Genomic DNA, 17,676 nt, shown 5'->3' on the forward strand with positions numbered 1-17,676 from the left:
TAGTAATGATTAAATGAACTGGCAATTTAATATAACCTCAATTTATTATTTTGGATCAAAGTTATCTAAAAAAAAATACCTGAAAAGTAATTAGGGTTAGGGTTAGTATGTAACTAACTTGGAGTAATGCAGTGGATTACTTTTAAAATTAAGCATCCAATTAGGAATCTGTAAGAGATTCGACTTTGAAAGAGGGGTTTTCATTTCACCTCTCCTTTACAAGTACACATGGCAAACATGGCATCCTAGAGGATAAACACTGTCTTTTATGTAAGAACAACAAAGACAAAACAGGCTTTAGCAAAAGTCTACACACACACACACACACACACACACACACGAGTACACACACCCACACATTAGCATTTATACTTTCACACATATACACATGCCCCACTTCTCCACCACACACAGACACAGACACAGACACAGACACAGACACAGACACAGACACACACGCACACAGACACACACACACACACACACACACACACACACACACACACACACACACTTGAGCAGCTCAGTAAAGAGGTGTGTGCATCAGTGTGGTCTAGCAGCTGGGAAAAGCCTCCTCCTTGACCTTACTTGTCTGAAACCTGTTGCTGTGCCCCCAGAGACAGAAAGACACATGGAGCAGGGCATATGGTATAACGTAAATATCACTCCCCTGTTTATCACCTGATTCTAATTAACTATGATGTCATGTTTTCTTTATTCTCTCTCTTTCTCTTTAACTCGTTCTCTCTCGTTGTTGCTGTGCGGTTCCTGTGTTTTATCTCGTTCTTGTGTTTTTCTCTTTATGTTGCACTCTCCCGTCTTCTCTTTCTCTTTCAAACTGTTGCCTTTTCTCTCTAACCTTCAGATCCATTCCAGCAATTAGCGGGATCAGACTGAGAGCAAGGTTAACACACAGACACACACACACACACACACACAGCCTGCCTTCGCCCAGGGCTGCAGTCGTTGTAATTTGTACATTGCATCCATCATTCAGCTCTCTGCCATCTGTTCCTGTGTGTGTGCATGTGTGTGTGAGTGCGTGTGTGTGTGTGTGTGTGTGTGTGTGTGTGCGCACGCACGCACGTGCGTTAATTTCTATGATAGAATCCACCAGAGTTGGTCCATCCCGCTGTGTTATTACAGAAAGGTCCTAGATCCTCTTTTGTGCTCAGGAACCCTCAGTGTCTAACAGTCATGTCAAAATGTGAGTAAGTATGATGCATCAGAGGGAGATTCAAATTTCCTTTCATCCTCCCAGGGCATCTAGTCCTTTGTTTATATGATTACTTGGGTGTTCTGTAAACGACATATCAAGTACAATTACTTTGAAATGTGTTCAAGACACTGATCCCCCGCCCCCCCCTCCCCCCCCAGCTCATAAAGTTCAAGGGCTGGCATTCCACAGCCAAGATGTCTTTATTATTTGGTCGTACAACTTCAGAGATCTACATATGTAAGAGGCACTATTTGAGCCATTATTAGAACATGGAAATTTGGAATAAAATTTGTTGACCTTAGACATTTGAGACAAACCTGTGCATTTGTTCATTTAGAGCACTTGGAATTGAACCTTTATATGCCAGTATATCATGTAGAACTCTTGGAATAGTTCGGTGTAACTTTATTGCGACTTAAACATAATCTAATGCGGTCTCGCCTACAGCCATTATGCATAACGAGACCAGACTTAAAAAGCTGGGAATTTATTTAAGACAGATGTTTCACACTGATTATCACTCCAATGACATCTGAGTTAGCCTGCTCAGCGGCGCTGAGCCACGCACCATTTCTCCCATTTCTACAGCACCTCTAACATGTTTCTAAAAACTGTTTGCCAATGTCATTTTTTAGTGTTGTGCTTGGGTATGTTTGGTTAGTGTTTGGTTTGTTGAGGCATGTGGTGAGGCTCAGTATGCGGTTTCTGTTTTGACTACATCAGGATCTATCGGACCTGTGTCGGACCTCAAATGAAACGTACACCATCGGCTTCACACGTTCACAGCTCCTCTGTTTGCTCAGAGAGACTTGTGGCCGTGCGACCTGACCGCAGCAGCAGCTGTGAATATTTTACATCCTGGGGAGAGAGAGAGAGAAAAAGAGAGAGAGAGAGAGAGAGAGGGAGAGAGAGAGAGAGAAAGAGAGAGAGAGTTGCTAGCGTTGAATCAGAGAAAGACGTGTGGTTTGGAGGAGAGGTGAATAACTGGAAAGAGAACTGAAAGAGAACCACAGTCCTGGGGGCATTTACTGCAGTCGAGGGAGAAAGCGAGAAAGAAAGGGAGGAGGGGAGATGTTTGCAGAGGTGGAGTGGGGAAAGGAGGGGTGGGGGGGCATGTTGGATGGGATGCCAGGGGGTGAGCGGAGGGGTGAGTGGCTGAGAGGAAGAGGGGGTGATGGGGGTGATTAAAGAAGTTGCCAGAGAGGTTGAGGGGGGGCGGGTAGTGTGAGGGTGTATTTGCAGAGGTGGAGGGTTGGGGGGGGGGGGGGGGGGGGGGGGTTGAGGGGTGAAGGGGCTTGGGGCCATCATTGGAAGCAGACCAAGGGAGTTCCTGGAACCCGGGAGGTGAGAGTGTGGCACATCAGAGAACCAGGAGTTCTCCTCTTCCTCCTCTCACTTTCCACCTTCTCCTTTTCCTTCATTTCTTTTCTTCCTTCTTCATTTACTCCTCCATATTCCTGTCCTATTTCTCCTTGTCTTTCTGGTCCTCTTAGTCTCATCCACGGCACTTTTCCTCCTAACTTCTCCTTCATGCATAAAGTCCTGTCATCTATCTCGTATTCAGACTTAAAAATCTTATTTTTCACATTAACAAACTTTATTAGTGCTATTATCTTCTAGTTCAGAGAGACTTTGTCTTGTTTTGAGAAAGAGTAGCATCATTCGTTTCAAATAGATTGTTATAGTTTTGTTTTAAAACACGCCAAAGTTTCATGAAAAATGATATTATTTGGCAATGCAGTGATATAATTACAAGTTAAGAGATCTGACTCCAAGATCAAAACAGTTTTTGCAGGGTAAATTTCACTTTTCTTCCTCCTTGCTCTCATCTCCTTGCTCTCATCTCTGTTTAATGAGGTGTCAGCAGAATTAGACAGCTTGAAGTTTATATATAGAAATGTGAAGGATCATTCCAGCTTGGTCACGAATGTGCTCTCACACACTAGAGCTCTCCTGTCCTGTCCAGTAAAGTCCACCCCGCAACATACACACACACACACACACACACACACACACACACACACACACACACACACACGCCTCTACCCTCTCCGTCTCTCTTTCTGGTCCAGAGGCGACCAGGACCTGGAGCACAGCCTTAGCTCCAGCTCCATCTTCACATCTCCTGAGGGCTTCAGGTTTCCTGCAACAGGTGGCTCAAACATTTGCCTTGGCCTGCACTGAGGTAAGGCCTCTGTTTATCGATTCGGAAAGAGTGAGGAGAGTTAGGAGAGGGAGGGAAAGAGAGAAATAAAAAGAACGAGAAAAAAAAAGATAAAGTTAAAGCGTGTAGGGTAGAGCGAGAAACATTCAGGAAAGTTACTCTGATACACCAGGCTTCCAATATGTAATAAGAGTTTCAGACAGTCACTCAAGAAGTCTGTGTTTCATCTTAATCCATATGCTATAAAGAAGATGAATACAAGAATGTAAACATGTCTTTTGTAGTGATATTTTATAGTCAAGGCTTTGATAAACCTATGAAACATTTTCCAGAGCCCGAGCCAGAGCAGGACCAAAGCCCAAAAAGTGGTCCTCTCCTCTCCTTTCCTCTCCTCTCCTCCCCTCCCCTTTCCTCTCCTCACCTTCATTCCTCCACCCTCCCTTGCCCACTACTCTCCAGAGGAATATGCCTGCAGCCTAAATGAAAATATATTTGTTGTTATTGTTGGCCTTCTCCCCTCTAACTCCACTGGCGTGATTTAGCCTTAGACCCAGGGTCGCTGGAAGCGGGTATGGCAGCAGAAAGCCTCTATTAGGCCTTGATCACTGGCTGCCTGACAGCAGAGTCAACATGCAGGGCATTAGGGCCTGACACGGGATCAAATAGAGACTAATTTATTGGGTGCCTGTGTGTAGTAAAAGCACGTATTAACCATTCCCTGTAACAACGTTGTTTTTTGATAAACAAGTTAGCTAGAATGATGAAAAGAACAAGAGAGCTAATTATTTTTTTTCCTTAGGATATGTTTAGGGAAAGGGTGCTTGGGCTTAATAATGATTTAAACAACATTAAAGCAATGCTTATTAGGTTTGTTTATGGAGCTCGGCTGTGTGCAAAGCAAAGTCATTAGATTAACTGCCATTTGTGTGTATGTGTGCGTGTGTGTCCATGTTTGTACACACACATACAGTATATCATGTGTATTTTCCCTCAGTCTCTACATTTTTGCAGCGTCTACTCTCTCTCACACACTTTTGTCAATCCAAACTGAGACCGAACTTAAACTGTTTTTCACATAATGATACAGAGGAAACTGTTTGTATTCAGTGCACACATCATAGTTTTATTGCTTTTGTTAGTTAGCCAACAGCTGACCTTCATCTGATAGTAGCAGGTATCACAGGTAGTGAACAAATTATAATGAACAATATTTTCAGAACCATGGATAGCTCATCCTGAAATCTGTCATCCTGCTTTCCTATCAACATTACGATTATGACATCATGACACCAGGGTAGGAGGTTCACGGCGGCCACAACGGCCATGGCCGTCATTGCCCCTCGCTCTGGCCGTGATGCCCGTACGCCCCTACGGCCACCATGGCATTTGTGCCCTGCCACTGTCAAAATCTCGAGGTTGTTTAAAAGCATCAGTGGTCTCTTAGAACTGCAGCAGTCCTTGTAGCTTGGATTGGTTGCGCGCCACTAGCAGGCTACACTGAATTCATTTCGGAATATCAAGAAAACTGGAGCGCAGCTGAGAAGGACTATATGCAGGTAAGCAAGCTAGCTAGTTATCAATAGATAGATAGCTGACTTATTTAGTGCTTAACTGAATCAAACCTCTATGTTTTTAATACCACTTAACGTTAATATTTAATACCTTAGTAACTTACTTTGATACAGCCACCAGATGGCGACGAAGAGCCAGAGCTCCCACCATATAGCTCCAGTCTGTCTGGACTGAAGTGGCTGGTGAAAATCCCTGGAAGATCGCTATGATCTCAAACTTACGGTAGAAACATGAGTAACTAAAATCTGCCGTTTTTGGCGTAAATAACATAGGCCTTGGTGAAATATTTTGGCAAGAACACAGATTTTTGTCAGTGTGACTATAAAATGTGAAGTTTGACTGCTACGTTTCCCTGGAAATGGCGGATGTTGTATTGTTCCAATCGTGGCGCGTTTATGGTCATTGGAAAGCTTGGAATTTCTAGTTTCCAGCGATACCAGGCAAGCATGTTATTGTAGACTGACGAGAAAATTATTCCGGATCTTTTGATCACAACTTGCTCTTATATTTACAAAGTTTATATTTGTATGACTTTATTGTTAAAATACTTCGTAATAAGACATAGTTTGGACAACATGCAATTGGTTTACGGATTCTGAAAGCTGAAGACCCCATGTTTTCAAAACAGTATAACATTCATATCTTCTATTAATAGACCATCTTCCATCGCAATTTTTCGTAACTACGCCACGGGTCTGTCAGGCTTATCAGGATATTATTTGTAGGATCCAAATCCTCTTATTTCACTCAATGGCCTTTGTGCCCTTGCATGTGGCCTTTGTGCATTAAAGAAATTTGTGACACCGAAGGCCAAATGGCCTTGCCCCTAAAATGACGAAATTCCAAGCCTGCATGACACCCTGATACATTGTACGCCCCTCTAAAGGCTCTCAATTCTTTGCTTTCACTTGGTGTAATAGCAGCTATTTAACATCCATTGTGGCCATTGACACCCATTTTAAATTGAGCAAAAGTAACACATAACTGCACTTCAAGTTGAATTTTCATCCATTTCATCAATTCATTCATCCATTCCATTTCACTAAATGGCCATTGTGATGGGATGCCCATTCTGACTGGATTCAGCCAAGAGTTTATCTCTGAATTTCAACATGTTTCACTTTATTATTTATTATGTGGTCACCAATCTTCTCAGTGCTTTGTACTTTTGGTGGACTGAACAACACAAGTGGCAGCAATTGGCATGTAAAGTAAGTGACAGAAATAGTGTAGAATAGACACAGAATGAGCCATGGTACCTCATCAAAAAAAGGACTAGACAGGCAATGGGACTCAGCATCCCAAACTGATGTTCTATCATGAGGGGAAGTGCCTCAGAGTAATAGCCGTAACACTTAAACATGTATGCAAAGCTAAAGTCACAGATTCAGAAGTGTAACTATGTCATATTGGCATATGGCCTGTTGGGTTAAATTCTTACGTAACTGACATTGTCCAATACGTAGCACAAGCAAAATATGATTTGGTGCCTGACAGAGAGAGCAAACTATGATTTGGTGCCTGAAAGAGAGAGCAAAATATGATTTGATGCCTGAAAGAGAGAGCAAAATATGATTTGGTGTCTGAAAGCGAGAGACGCATGTTTTTCTACCCTTACTTGAAGCGTGTGTGAATATCATATTGGTTTAATTTGAAGGCAAAATGGATGCCAGCCAGATATTTATTTTTCATTGGAAGGCATTTGCTGATAAAAACAAGTGAGTAAAAAATGCAATGGAGGGCCCGATTTAGGCGGATTTGGTTGAATGTCGTGTTTAGAATGTATGGTATAGATGTTGATATAATGCACTAGAAGCTGTTATGATAGAGAATACCTTTGCCATCTGCTATCAATTCATATGGAATTTAATTTAGAAACATATGTCATCAAACAGATCAAAATAAGAGTATTACTCCCCCTAAGGACCCTTTTAATTGCACAGAGGTCTACCCTTTATCTAAAGGTGGTTGCAGGATGGCTGAAATGCATTTAAACATTTCATTGTTGTAAACCAAATTTACCCCACACCCACAGTTATACGCCATGCTGCTTAGACAAGGTCATAGTTTTCAGACCACTGTCTCGGCCATTCTTCGTGGAAAGCTTAGTGAAATAAGCTTGGAATGTCAAAGATTGTTAATTTAGATTAAGATTTCACATTGTCATACTCCATCTAAACATCGAACAAAAAGTTCGGAAATTTGTGTTTGGTAGATTATTTCTCTGTTGTAACAATGCTTCTTGGCAATACATTTTATACCGTTGGAAAGCCTGTTTATTTCCCTTTTAAATGGTGCCTCATTTGTAAGGAACATGCATTTGTGGGATGAGCAGCACAGCTGAGTATGTGGGTTGCGCTCATGTAAAATTTGCCAAATCTTCTCTGCCAATGCCAAACAGCTTGTTCTGCTGTTGCTATTGACTCTTGTTTGGTGGTGTTTGGTGGATTGGATGATTGAAGTCTATCAGTAACAAGGAAGAAACAAGACATATTGGCAATTTTACAATTTATTCATTTAACAAACAGTCAGGAGCCTCAGTAGCGTGTGGAAGAACCATACACAGCCACAACAGCCTGGCACCTCCTCCTCATGCTGGTCACCAGCCTGGTCACACACCGCTGTGGGATGGCATTCCACTCCTCAACCAGGATTTGTCGCAAGTCAGCCAACGTGGTTGTGTTGGTCACTCTAGCACGAACAGCACGCCCAAGCTGATCCCATAAGTGTTCAATTGGGTTGAGGTCAGGACTGTTGGCAGGCCATTCCATTCTCTCTACTCCCAAATTCTGGAGGTAGTCTCTGATAAACCCCGCTCTGTGGGGGCGAGCGTTGTCATCTTGGAGGATGGAGTTCGGTCCCAGACTGTGGAGATATGGGATCGCCACTGGTTGCAGAATCTCATCTCGATATCTCTCTGCATTGAAATTGCCTCCAATGATGACAAGCCTCGTTTTTCCAGTGATGGAGATGCCGCCCCACACCATCACACTGCCTCCACCAAAAGGTGTTACTCTATCGGTGCAGCAATCAGCATAGCGTTAGCTTTGACCCTACGATCCAACTTCCGTAGGCAGAATCTGGACTCATCGCTGAACATAACGTTCCTCCACATGTTCAGGTTCCAGTGCAGGTGCCAATCAGGTACCTGATTGTCAGCACCTGGGGGTACCGGAAGCTCAAAAAAAGAGTCAATAGCAACAGCAGAGTAAGCTGTTTGGCATTGGCAGAGAAGATTTGGCAAATTTTTCATGAGCGCAACCCACATACTCAGCTGTGCTGCTCATCCCACAAATGCATGTTCCTTACAAATGGGGCACCATTTAAAAGGGAAATAAACAGGCTTTCCAACGGTATAAAATGTATTGCCAAGAAGCATTGTTACAACAGAGAAATAATCTACCAAACACAAATTTCCGAACTTTTTGTTCGATGTTTATATACATGAATGATATAACAACAAAATTTGCTGAGTTTCTCATTTTTTTTTCAAAACTAGAAAGGCACTTGGAGAGCGCAGACCTCCGCCAAGGTTCGTGCTATTATTGCTTGTTCATGAGTCAGATCCAGATCTGAATTTAATGGGTTCTTCCTTGGCCCATGCTACACCCTAACACGAAGTTTCATGAAAATCGGTCCAGTAGTTTTTCAGTAATCCTGCTAACAGGCAAACGGCACCGAACACATAACCTCCTTGGCAGAGGTAAAAAAAACTGCTGTACTAAGGCTAAAACTCTAGATTTGGAATCACTATTTCCCAGAGCCCATTTGTTTTCCTGATAAACATTTTTTTCTTAACACATGTACTTGTGTGGGGCATATTCTAAGGTATCAGTGTTTCTGTAATTGGTTGTATCCATTTCACAGGTGAGGTATAGGCATCCAGAAGCTCAAACCACAAAGCCTGTGTGAACAGTAAGAAACTAAATCAATCACACCTCAAGCATCCAAATATTTTAAGTATTTGTTGTACCCATACAGGTCGGCTAGTCAGAGAGTAGGTACTATGAGGGGTTGTGGTTGAGCTTGGTGTGTTGCATTCAGAGTGTGTGTGTGTGTGTGTGTGTGTGTGTGTGTATTATAGGACGAGGCTGCGTGTTCTGCATGAGGTAAGGTGGTGTGAAGGAGCGAGTGAGTTTTAGTGGTAGTGTGGAGAGATTGCTGTGGTATAGGCCTACTACATGGTTGTACTGACAATTGTGGCAAGAGTATACTGTTTGGGGGGGGGCTTGGTGTGTGTGTGTGTGTGTGAGTGTGTTTGTGTGTATGTGTGTGGGTGGTTGCTCTAAATATATGTGGAGCCTGGTCTCACGAAATTTTGTGAAATGAGCACGATATCTTAAAATGCAAATATGCGGTCTGTGGTTGTGGTGGTGGATGGGCTTATGCATTTGTCTACAACTCTGACAACTGGGGTTCGATTCCCAACTCATGCAAAGAAATCTTCTACTGAGAGTGAAGTTTTAATTTTCAGATGAAGTTTTTCTTATTTAACCATGATCAAAACCTTACTTGAACCTGAAAAAAATAGTTGCATAATTTTAAACAAAGTTTTAGTTGCCTATACCTAATCCTAACCTTAACCAAAGTTGTTTCATTTGCCTAAAATTAACCATTTGATTAACCTTTTGGTGGACAGGGAAAAATTGCGGGTCCAATTCATGGTGTTGTCACATAGCCCAATTTGTGGTATTGTCACATAATCCAATTCATGGTATTGTCACATAATCCAATTCATGGTACTGCCACATAATCCAATTTGTGGTATTGCCACATAATCCAATGCATGGTATTGTCACATAATCCAATTTGTGGTATTGCCACAATCTAATTCATGGTGTTGTCACATAGTCCATTTTGTGGTATTGTCACATAATCCAATTCATGGTATAGTCACATAATCCAGTTTGTGGTACTGTCACATAATCTAGTTTGTGGTCTTGTCACATAATACAGTTTTTTGTGGAGGAATGTAATGTTCACATAATTAGTGGCCACAATCTGTGATTCAGAGTTTGTGTTCATGAAGTGCTTTATGAAGTTTTATGAGGCTGGAGTGTGACTGAATTTGTATTTTGTGATTGTGCAGTACGTTGTACGAGTGCCAGGCTATACTCGCTCTTGACCAGGGAAGCTACTTTACTAAAATTGAGGCTTGAGGAGGCAGAATTTGTTCTGACTGGAGCACCCTTTGTTTGAGTTGTACAATTATGGGTCAGTATAATAACTCCCAATTATTAGCAATTACTCATACCACTAGTTTGGAGCAAATATGCTTAATGTAAATATGATTGAAGACTGATTGATCTCGCCATAAGGGAGATGTATGGTTATCTGTATAAAGAGTGGGAGTCTGACAGCTGGTAAAAATTAGGTCAGCCAACAAGACTCTTCAAGACTGTTTAAATAGTCTTGAGTGAATCCTTGCCTTGCTGTTGGAAAGGTGTGCACAGCAAAAGGACACTGCAGTAAAATCCCTCTAGATCTTTGAGAATACATTAAGTCCCTCATCACATATTTTGTTAGTAATGATATAATTTTTGTAATTTTATGAGGTTCATTCCTCCAAAAACAATTGAACAAAATTAAAATTGAACAAATTGAGAGTGCAAGACATGGAGTTGGGAATCTCTACTGATGAAAAATATCTGAGCGGGAGTTGTTAAAAGTTACTTCTCTTTCGGTTCATTCTCTTTTTCTCCCCTTTGAGCTAAACTCCCGTTGCCTGTTGCCACGATCACTCTCAGATTTCAGTCTTGGAGAGTCTTGGACCACTTCACACTACACAAGCCAAGTCAGACTGGGTTGACAAAATCAACACGTTTGGAAAAAAATTAGTTGTCCGGAGGGCCAAAGTACTGAGTCTCGAACCCCTTCATACAGGATGATCCTTATTTGATGGTTAAAGTAGAGAGACAAAGCTCCTAGGCCAGATCCAAACCCAGGACGATGTGGCCACATAGCGTGCCCTAAACCACCGAGCCACCAGGACAGGTCACAGGCTGGCTATTTTTGTTGATGTGGTTCTATCCCAACCAACAAGTGTATGACCACTGAAACAATAACATCTCATCAAAAACTAGTTCATATTATGAACTGTTTTATGAACTGGTTCATAAAACAAGTTCCAAAGAGTCTATACAACATGGAGATAGTAATCTTCGATATGTACCACTCCTGTTACAAAAGATGGGATTGTTGTTGCTATAATTTTGGAACTGTAAAATGGTAGAGATAGAATTGTGAGTTTTCTACAGTGGCTGAGGCAGGCAATCGGTGCTACATAAACGAAATGCATGCGGTAAATAAAAAACGTGTTGCAACAAAGGAACACTAGACACACAACAAACAGTGGTGGATAAGGTGATCAGAGGCCCCTAGGCTAGACTTTGTGTAGGCCCCTATAACTATCCCATTACAAGAAAAATAATAATAATACATAATAACATGCAGGGAACACACACACTACAAGGGGAGTGCAAATAAATACACTACTATAACCTGTAACATTAACAGATTCGCAGCCAATCTGCGAGCTGACATCAAATCATGTACTCGCTTTGAGACTGATCTGCAACAACAACAGCAATGGCATTAGAGCCCTGTCCCGGTGAGTCATTCTTTCAACAATATCAGCATCAGCAATCACAGGATACTCCCAACTCCTGCAATTCCATTGCTGCCAATAGACTCAGGTCAAACAATACACATCTACGATTAGCCTTATATAGCACAGATAGAGGCAGGCAACAAACCAAACAGCAGTGCACAATTAGAAAACACTAGCCCTTAGGATGGATCGACAACCAAGACAAAACATGTACTTACCTTTAGAAGGTTTTCTTTCTTGTTTTCCTCGCGGAAAAGTCTTCGATGAGACTTGTAAAAGCCAGTTTGAGCAGGATATCACTTTCTATGGACATCAGAGCCAGGTGATTCAGTTTCTTTTGATCCATGGTTGATCTCAGTCTAGTTTTGACCAGGGCCAGTTTTGACAAAGATCACTCCCCACTCGCATTGGTTACTGCCAAAATTAAGAATAGCCAGAGAGCAATGTCAACATTTCGAAATACTGACTGCAGTTTCCTCCTTCTTGTGAGATGCAGTACTCTACTTGCTGATGTGTCCTTGTTTCCTTGAATAAATTCTCTGAATTGGCCCTGCATATTTCTTTTGGAGATTAGTTGCTGAATTACGCAGATCATTTGGGGAGATGGAGGGAATATTATTCAAAAAGCCAAATGTCTCATGAATGGCCTTGTATGAGTGGTAGCATCAGATCCATTTCGGCAACGAGTCTGTCTATGACAGCAATAAAGACAGCTGTTGTGAACTTCTCTCAGCCTGATCGCTCACACTCAGGCTCTGTGGATTTATCTGCTTGTTTTTTCCTTTATCTCTGCCTCTGCGTATCTACCTTGTACTGTTGTGACACTGTTGGAGACATGTTTTTTGCCTCGCTCTCAAAGGTGTCAAATTCATCACGTATGCTCGCCACATAACCCCTCAATGACCCAACCAAATCAGCAGCATTGCAGTCCAATTTAGTTGCCTGTAAAGCAGTACTTGTCCTCTGAAATCGCTGGAGTATGTTGTCCAACATGTTACACACAAAGCCGTATTCTAGTTTTCACATTTTTAGGTTGAGCGTCCTGGCTTCATCACGAGTAGGCAGATTCTGGTTATGGTCATTCACTATCTTTCTCAGCGACTCCTGAATGCTGGTGTAATTTTGATTCAGTGCTTTGGTTGCTTGTGCGTGTGCTGACAATCTAGTATCCGACACAGTTTTCAATGTCTCTATTCTTTGGTTGTCATTAGGTTGTAATCCTGCTGTAATTATCTACCAACGGGAGGTGGATTTTGAGGAAAAATGAAATGGTGTCCGAGCAAAGTTAAAGAATTCCAGAGTTTCAAAGCAGCAGTTCACACAGTTGACTCCCACTAAATTGAGCATGTGCGCAGCGCACGGTATCCACTCAACCAAAGGGTTAACCTCTTTAATGCCGGCTTGTAACACGTGTCAGATGCATTATCATATTGCCCTTGGCAATTGTCATAATCAATGACCATTTCCTCTAAAACAGTTAGTACTGATTGGCAAAGCGACTCCCCTGTATGACTTTGAATTGGCAGAAACTTGAGAAAACATTCTTCAATGCAACCATCGGGTGACATGTATCGCATTATGAATGTTAGCTGGTCTATATGTGTCACATCTGGAGTGGCATCGACACTGATTGAAAAGTGCTATTTTTATTTGACTTTCGGTGAGCACCTGCTGTCCCATTAGTTTGATGAATTCCAAACATGTTGTTGATGAAAGATATGAAGGGGTTCCCTTGCTGGCGTTGACATATTTTTCTATATGTGCCTTCAAGAAGGGTTCGAACTCACTGATAACTTCAAGCATTCCCAAGATTCAGTTGCAGGAGCTGGCTGGTCATGCTCAGCGTTGGCGCTGCCTTTGCCCAGGCTAAAGCTAGCTACAGCTAACATTGGGCCTCATTCAGCAATATCTTCCTAAGTTTTTTCTTAAATTTGTTCTTGAGAAAGGTCCTAAGAAAAGTCTACATCAGATTCATGACATGTTCTTAAACCGCAGAATTGTTCACACCTGTGTTCTTATAATGATGAATCCCATTGTCCTCGTAAATTGAAAATGCGTGCCAGGTGATCCTAATTAGCATAGGTAAATGCCAATCCCCATAAAAGGGCATGAGACTGCAGGGCCGTGTGCACACAGAAATCACACACAGAAATTGAAAAGAAAAGTTGAGAGAAGTCAGGAATGCCCAAACAAAAGTCTAAAGAGGGTGGAGCACCAGACTCCAAACGTAAAAAAAACTTGTAGTACCGTCAGTAGTGGATATAAAATAACAGAAAAAAAAGATGCATGGGATCCCAATTAACATAATTTATATTAATTGAAGTGTTAGTGTAGTGTTTATTTATTTTAAAAGACCATAATACTTTGTAAAATAATTATTAAAAAATATTATAAATGATAAAAATATGATTGTAATTTAAATCCTATAACATTATACAACTGTAGAATTGAAGGAAATGCAATAACCACTTATTTTGCACAAACATGTCAGCACTCAAATGTGCGTAAGTGTGCTCTTGAGTGTGCGTAGATTCTGTTCTTACCTAAGAACAAATCCCAAATAAGAAATCATTGGTGAATGTCAGAATCTTCATGAAAACTGCGTAAGTGGGTTTTAAGAAGAAATTTCTTCTTAAGAACGGTTGGTGAATGAGACCCAATGATTTCTCAAAGCCAAAAACAACAGGCCAACATCACCAGCCTACTGAATCAAGTAAAGTTAGAGAGATGAGACAGTCCTGTGACATATTGTTATGAGACCGGCCCGAGACCAGCCTGGCCCGGCCCGTGGGTCGCGGCTGGATCGGGTAAGAATTTCCCCTCCATTCCTCGGGCCTGGGCCGGGCCGGTCTTGTGGTCAGATATAACGTCTTTTTTTTTTTTTATAATTGGGGTAGGGAGTAAGCTATTTGGTGTGATAATCAGAATGTTATATGTAGGCCCCGGCTAGACATATATATATATATATAGGCATGTGCAAAGGTTGCTCGGGTTTAGATCCCGCACATAATTCTGAACAGATTTTTGTCATTCAAACAACTCAGAATTAGTTTACTTATAAACAGCCAACTTGCTAAGAAAATTTTTTTTTTAAACCGGGCTTGGGCCCATAAATGCAGTCAATGGGACGGGACAAGACAGAACGTGCACGGGCTCGGGTAGGGTCGGGCTTGTTTTTTTGGGCCCGATCTAAGGTCTGGGATGCATCACTTAGCCAAAGATGACCTCTAGAGGCCATCTCACGAAGCATTGATGACTGACTGACTGACTGCCTGCCTGCCTGACCTGAAAATGCCTTGAGATGCCCTCAGCTGTGGCGTGGGAAAAAACAAATATTGCGCCTCCCATTTGGATGATGATTGTATCCATTTAAGACTCATTATTCGTGCATTCTGAATTCTGAAACAGTTTAAAATATCAAACCCAAGTATTATATCAATTGTACATTAACATTTTCCAATAATTCCCAACATCTAAGTTAAGCTGATGACAACATCAGACAAACAGCAAAAATCAAGAAGACCAAAGACAACCTGCTTACATCTCTAAATGACTTTAGTCTCAGAGGGGGTGAATTTGGAAGTGCATGACATCCACATTACAGCCACCCCCCACCCCCTTTAACAAACGCTTTCTCTCTTTTTCACAAACACACACACACACACACACATACAAACCAAATGCCATATCAGAGGTGATATGTGCTCATCAACCCAGACAGATTGCATATAGCATCAAAAGACACAGCCAGAGAGAGAGACACACACAGAGAGATAGCAAGAATTAGGCGATCATCTTCTTTCATTCAATCCTATTGAATTTACACTACTCAGCTGTAGGTATTGTCAGTTCTACTCCACTTTTCTGTGTTTCTATGTCTATATTATAGTTGACTGGAAATCATCCATTAAACATCATGTCTAAAAATGTCATGCAAAACCTATAATTTGCTCTTTTGTAATAAAAAGTTAATTTTTATTATTATTTATTATTTAGAGATTCCTGTTTTGAGATTCCCTATTAAAAACTATCCCTGTATTCAGAAACGCTTGTGGTATTTTTTTTTTTTATGGTATATGTATTTTTCACATAAGGAAGTCTTACGGCTGATCCATCAAGACAAATCAATCAAAAACAGAGGCAATAAACCCTACAATAAAATGAACACGAGTCACCCATATAAAAAGTCGTTCCTACTTACTGGGCGGGTAAGCTAACCAACATAGTCAGGGCTACAGTGGGTTGTCAGTCTTTTCTGTAGTGTGCTTTATTGCTTATGATATGAAGTGGTAGCTAGGAACATTATTATAAAATCACAGACCAAAATATGACTATCACTCCAAATTAGATTAGATTGATTAGGGAAACAATCAAATTTCTTCCCCTCCATTCCAACACAATTATTACAACATATGACAGGTGTGATAGCCAAGCAACCAACAACAATGGCAACAGCCATGTGCTAAGCTGTAGAAATAACCACCACAGATATAAGTGAATAAATGAACATTGTCCCGCAAAAAATTCCTTCCTACCAACCATGATATAGAAGCTCGCCACTCTCCACCTAGTGGTGAGCTTAAAAAGTCCTTGTGATCCTCTAGATCCCAAGGTGATGCTGTTTTCCCAGAGAGTTGATTGGTGAAGAGGCAAGCTTAAAACCAGGCCACAATCGTGAAACTGAAAAGCCAGGGTTAATCTTGCAGGCCCCGGACCTAACAAAATATTTCCCTTTTATCAGCTGTTCTCGCTCTCTCTTTCCCCCCCGCACCCCCCACCCCCCTCTCTTTCTCTCCCTCTCTCTCCCTTTCTCTCTGCTACAGAAAAAAACAAAAAAACAATGCCTGCTTCATTTCAGCCAGACGTGCTCTTGCTGGGTAATCACAGAGAAGATGAGCCCTGTAATGGTGTGGTTGTGTGTATGTGTGGATACATGTGTCTGTGTCCTGTGTCCTTCTATGTGTGTGTGTGTGTGTGCGTGCGTGCGTGCGTGTGCGTGCGTGTGCGTGCGTGTGTGTGTGTCCCAGCAGCACAGAGCCTTCAGGAACATTGATGAAGGTTTCATTAATGCACTTTTCCTTTCAGCACAGCTGAGAAACATCCCATTGTTTTCAGTCATAATCTGCCGGTGACGTTTTCCCACATGATACAGGTTCAAGATGCTTAGAAGAACAAGGGCACTGAATGAGAGTCCAAATCAGCATGTTCATGATTTGGAAAGAATGCTTTGGCTGTTTTGGGTTTCCAAACTGGATTTGTTTACATTTAAATGGAAGTAGAAATGTGAGGTTGTTCAGCTTTACCTATATATGTTTAACTGTACCTTTTGACAAGATCATTCACGTCATACAGTATGCCTGAACTCAAAGAAGAGGTTGGAATAATGTAGACATGAGAATGAGTAAGTGATTGTATTATTGAACCTTTTTATATTTCTTAATGAAGACACCAAAGATGAGAGACAGAAAAATGAAATAATGTCAATTTTGAATTGCTACTGAATAGAATAGAATAGAATGGAATAGATGTTTATTGTCCTCAGAGAGGAAATTTGTTTCCACAGCCAGTACAGGTGAAACACATAGATACACTGAAACAGTCTGAATGTTTATTAAAGTATATGGTAAGGGGCACAAAGCTTTTCCCAAAGCGTGCCCTCTTGCATATGGCTGTCCTGTACCTGCGAGAAAACATCCTCGCGCAAGAGACTTTCTGTTGTTTATTTCTGGTGCGTCGGCTCACGTAGACAAACTTGTCCTGTACCTGCGGTCAGACGGGGCAGGACAAGGTGGTGTAGTGGATGCACCTGATCTGAGATGATTGTTTTGGCTTTGTATAACTGCTTTTGTGTGTAACTAGAAAGTGAGCATCTCCATACAGGTAAACCAGACAGTGCCATGGTTATTGTAATTTGGGATTTTCTATTAGTTCTTATTTTAATATAGTTTTTTATTTCAATTTGAATTTTCAGTTTAATTATAGTTAGTCTCTAAACATGGTTTTGTAGTTTAGATTTTATTTTTCAAAAAGTGTTTAGTTTTGGTTTTGATCTTGTTTAGATCTTCAGTGCTTCAATGGAGCCAATAATAAATATGTTGGTAGAATTTGTTT

The sequence above is a fragment of the Centroberyx affinis genome, unplaced genomic scaffold (genome assembly GCF_046629955.1).
Source record: "Centroberyx affinis isolate AG114_WGS23_722 - 3 ecotype Tasmania unplaced genomic scaffold, CSIRO-AGI_Caff_v1 ptg000131l_1, whole genome shotgun sequence".
In the NCBI taxonomy this organism is placed as follows: Eukaryota; Metazoa; Chordata; class Actinopteri; order Beryciformes; family Berycidae; genus Centroberyx; species Centroberyx affinis.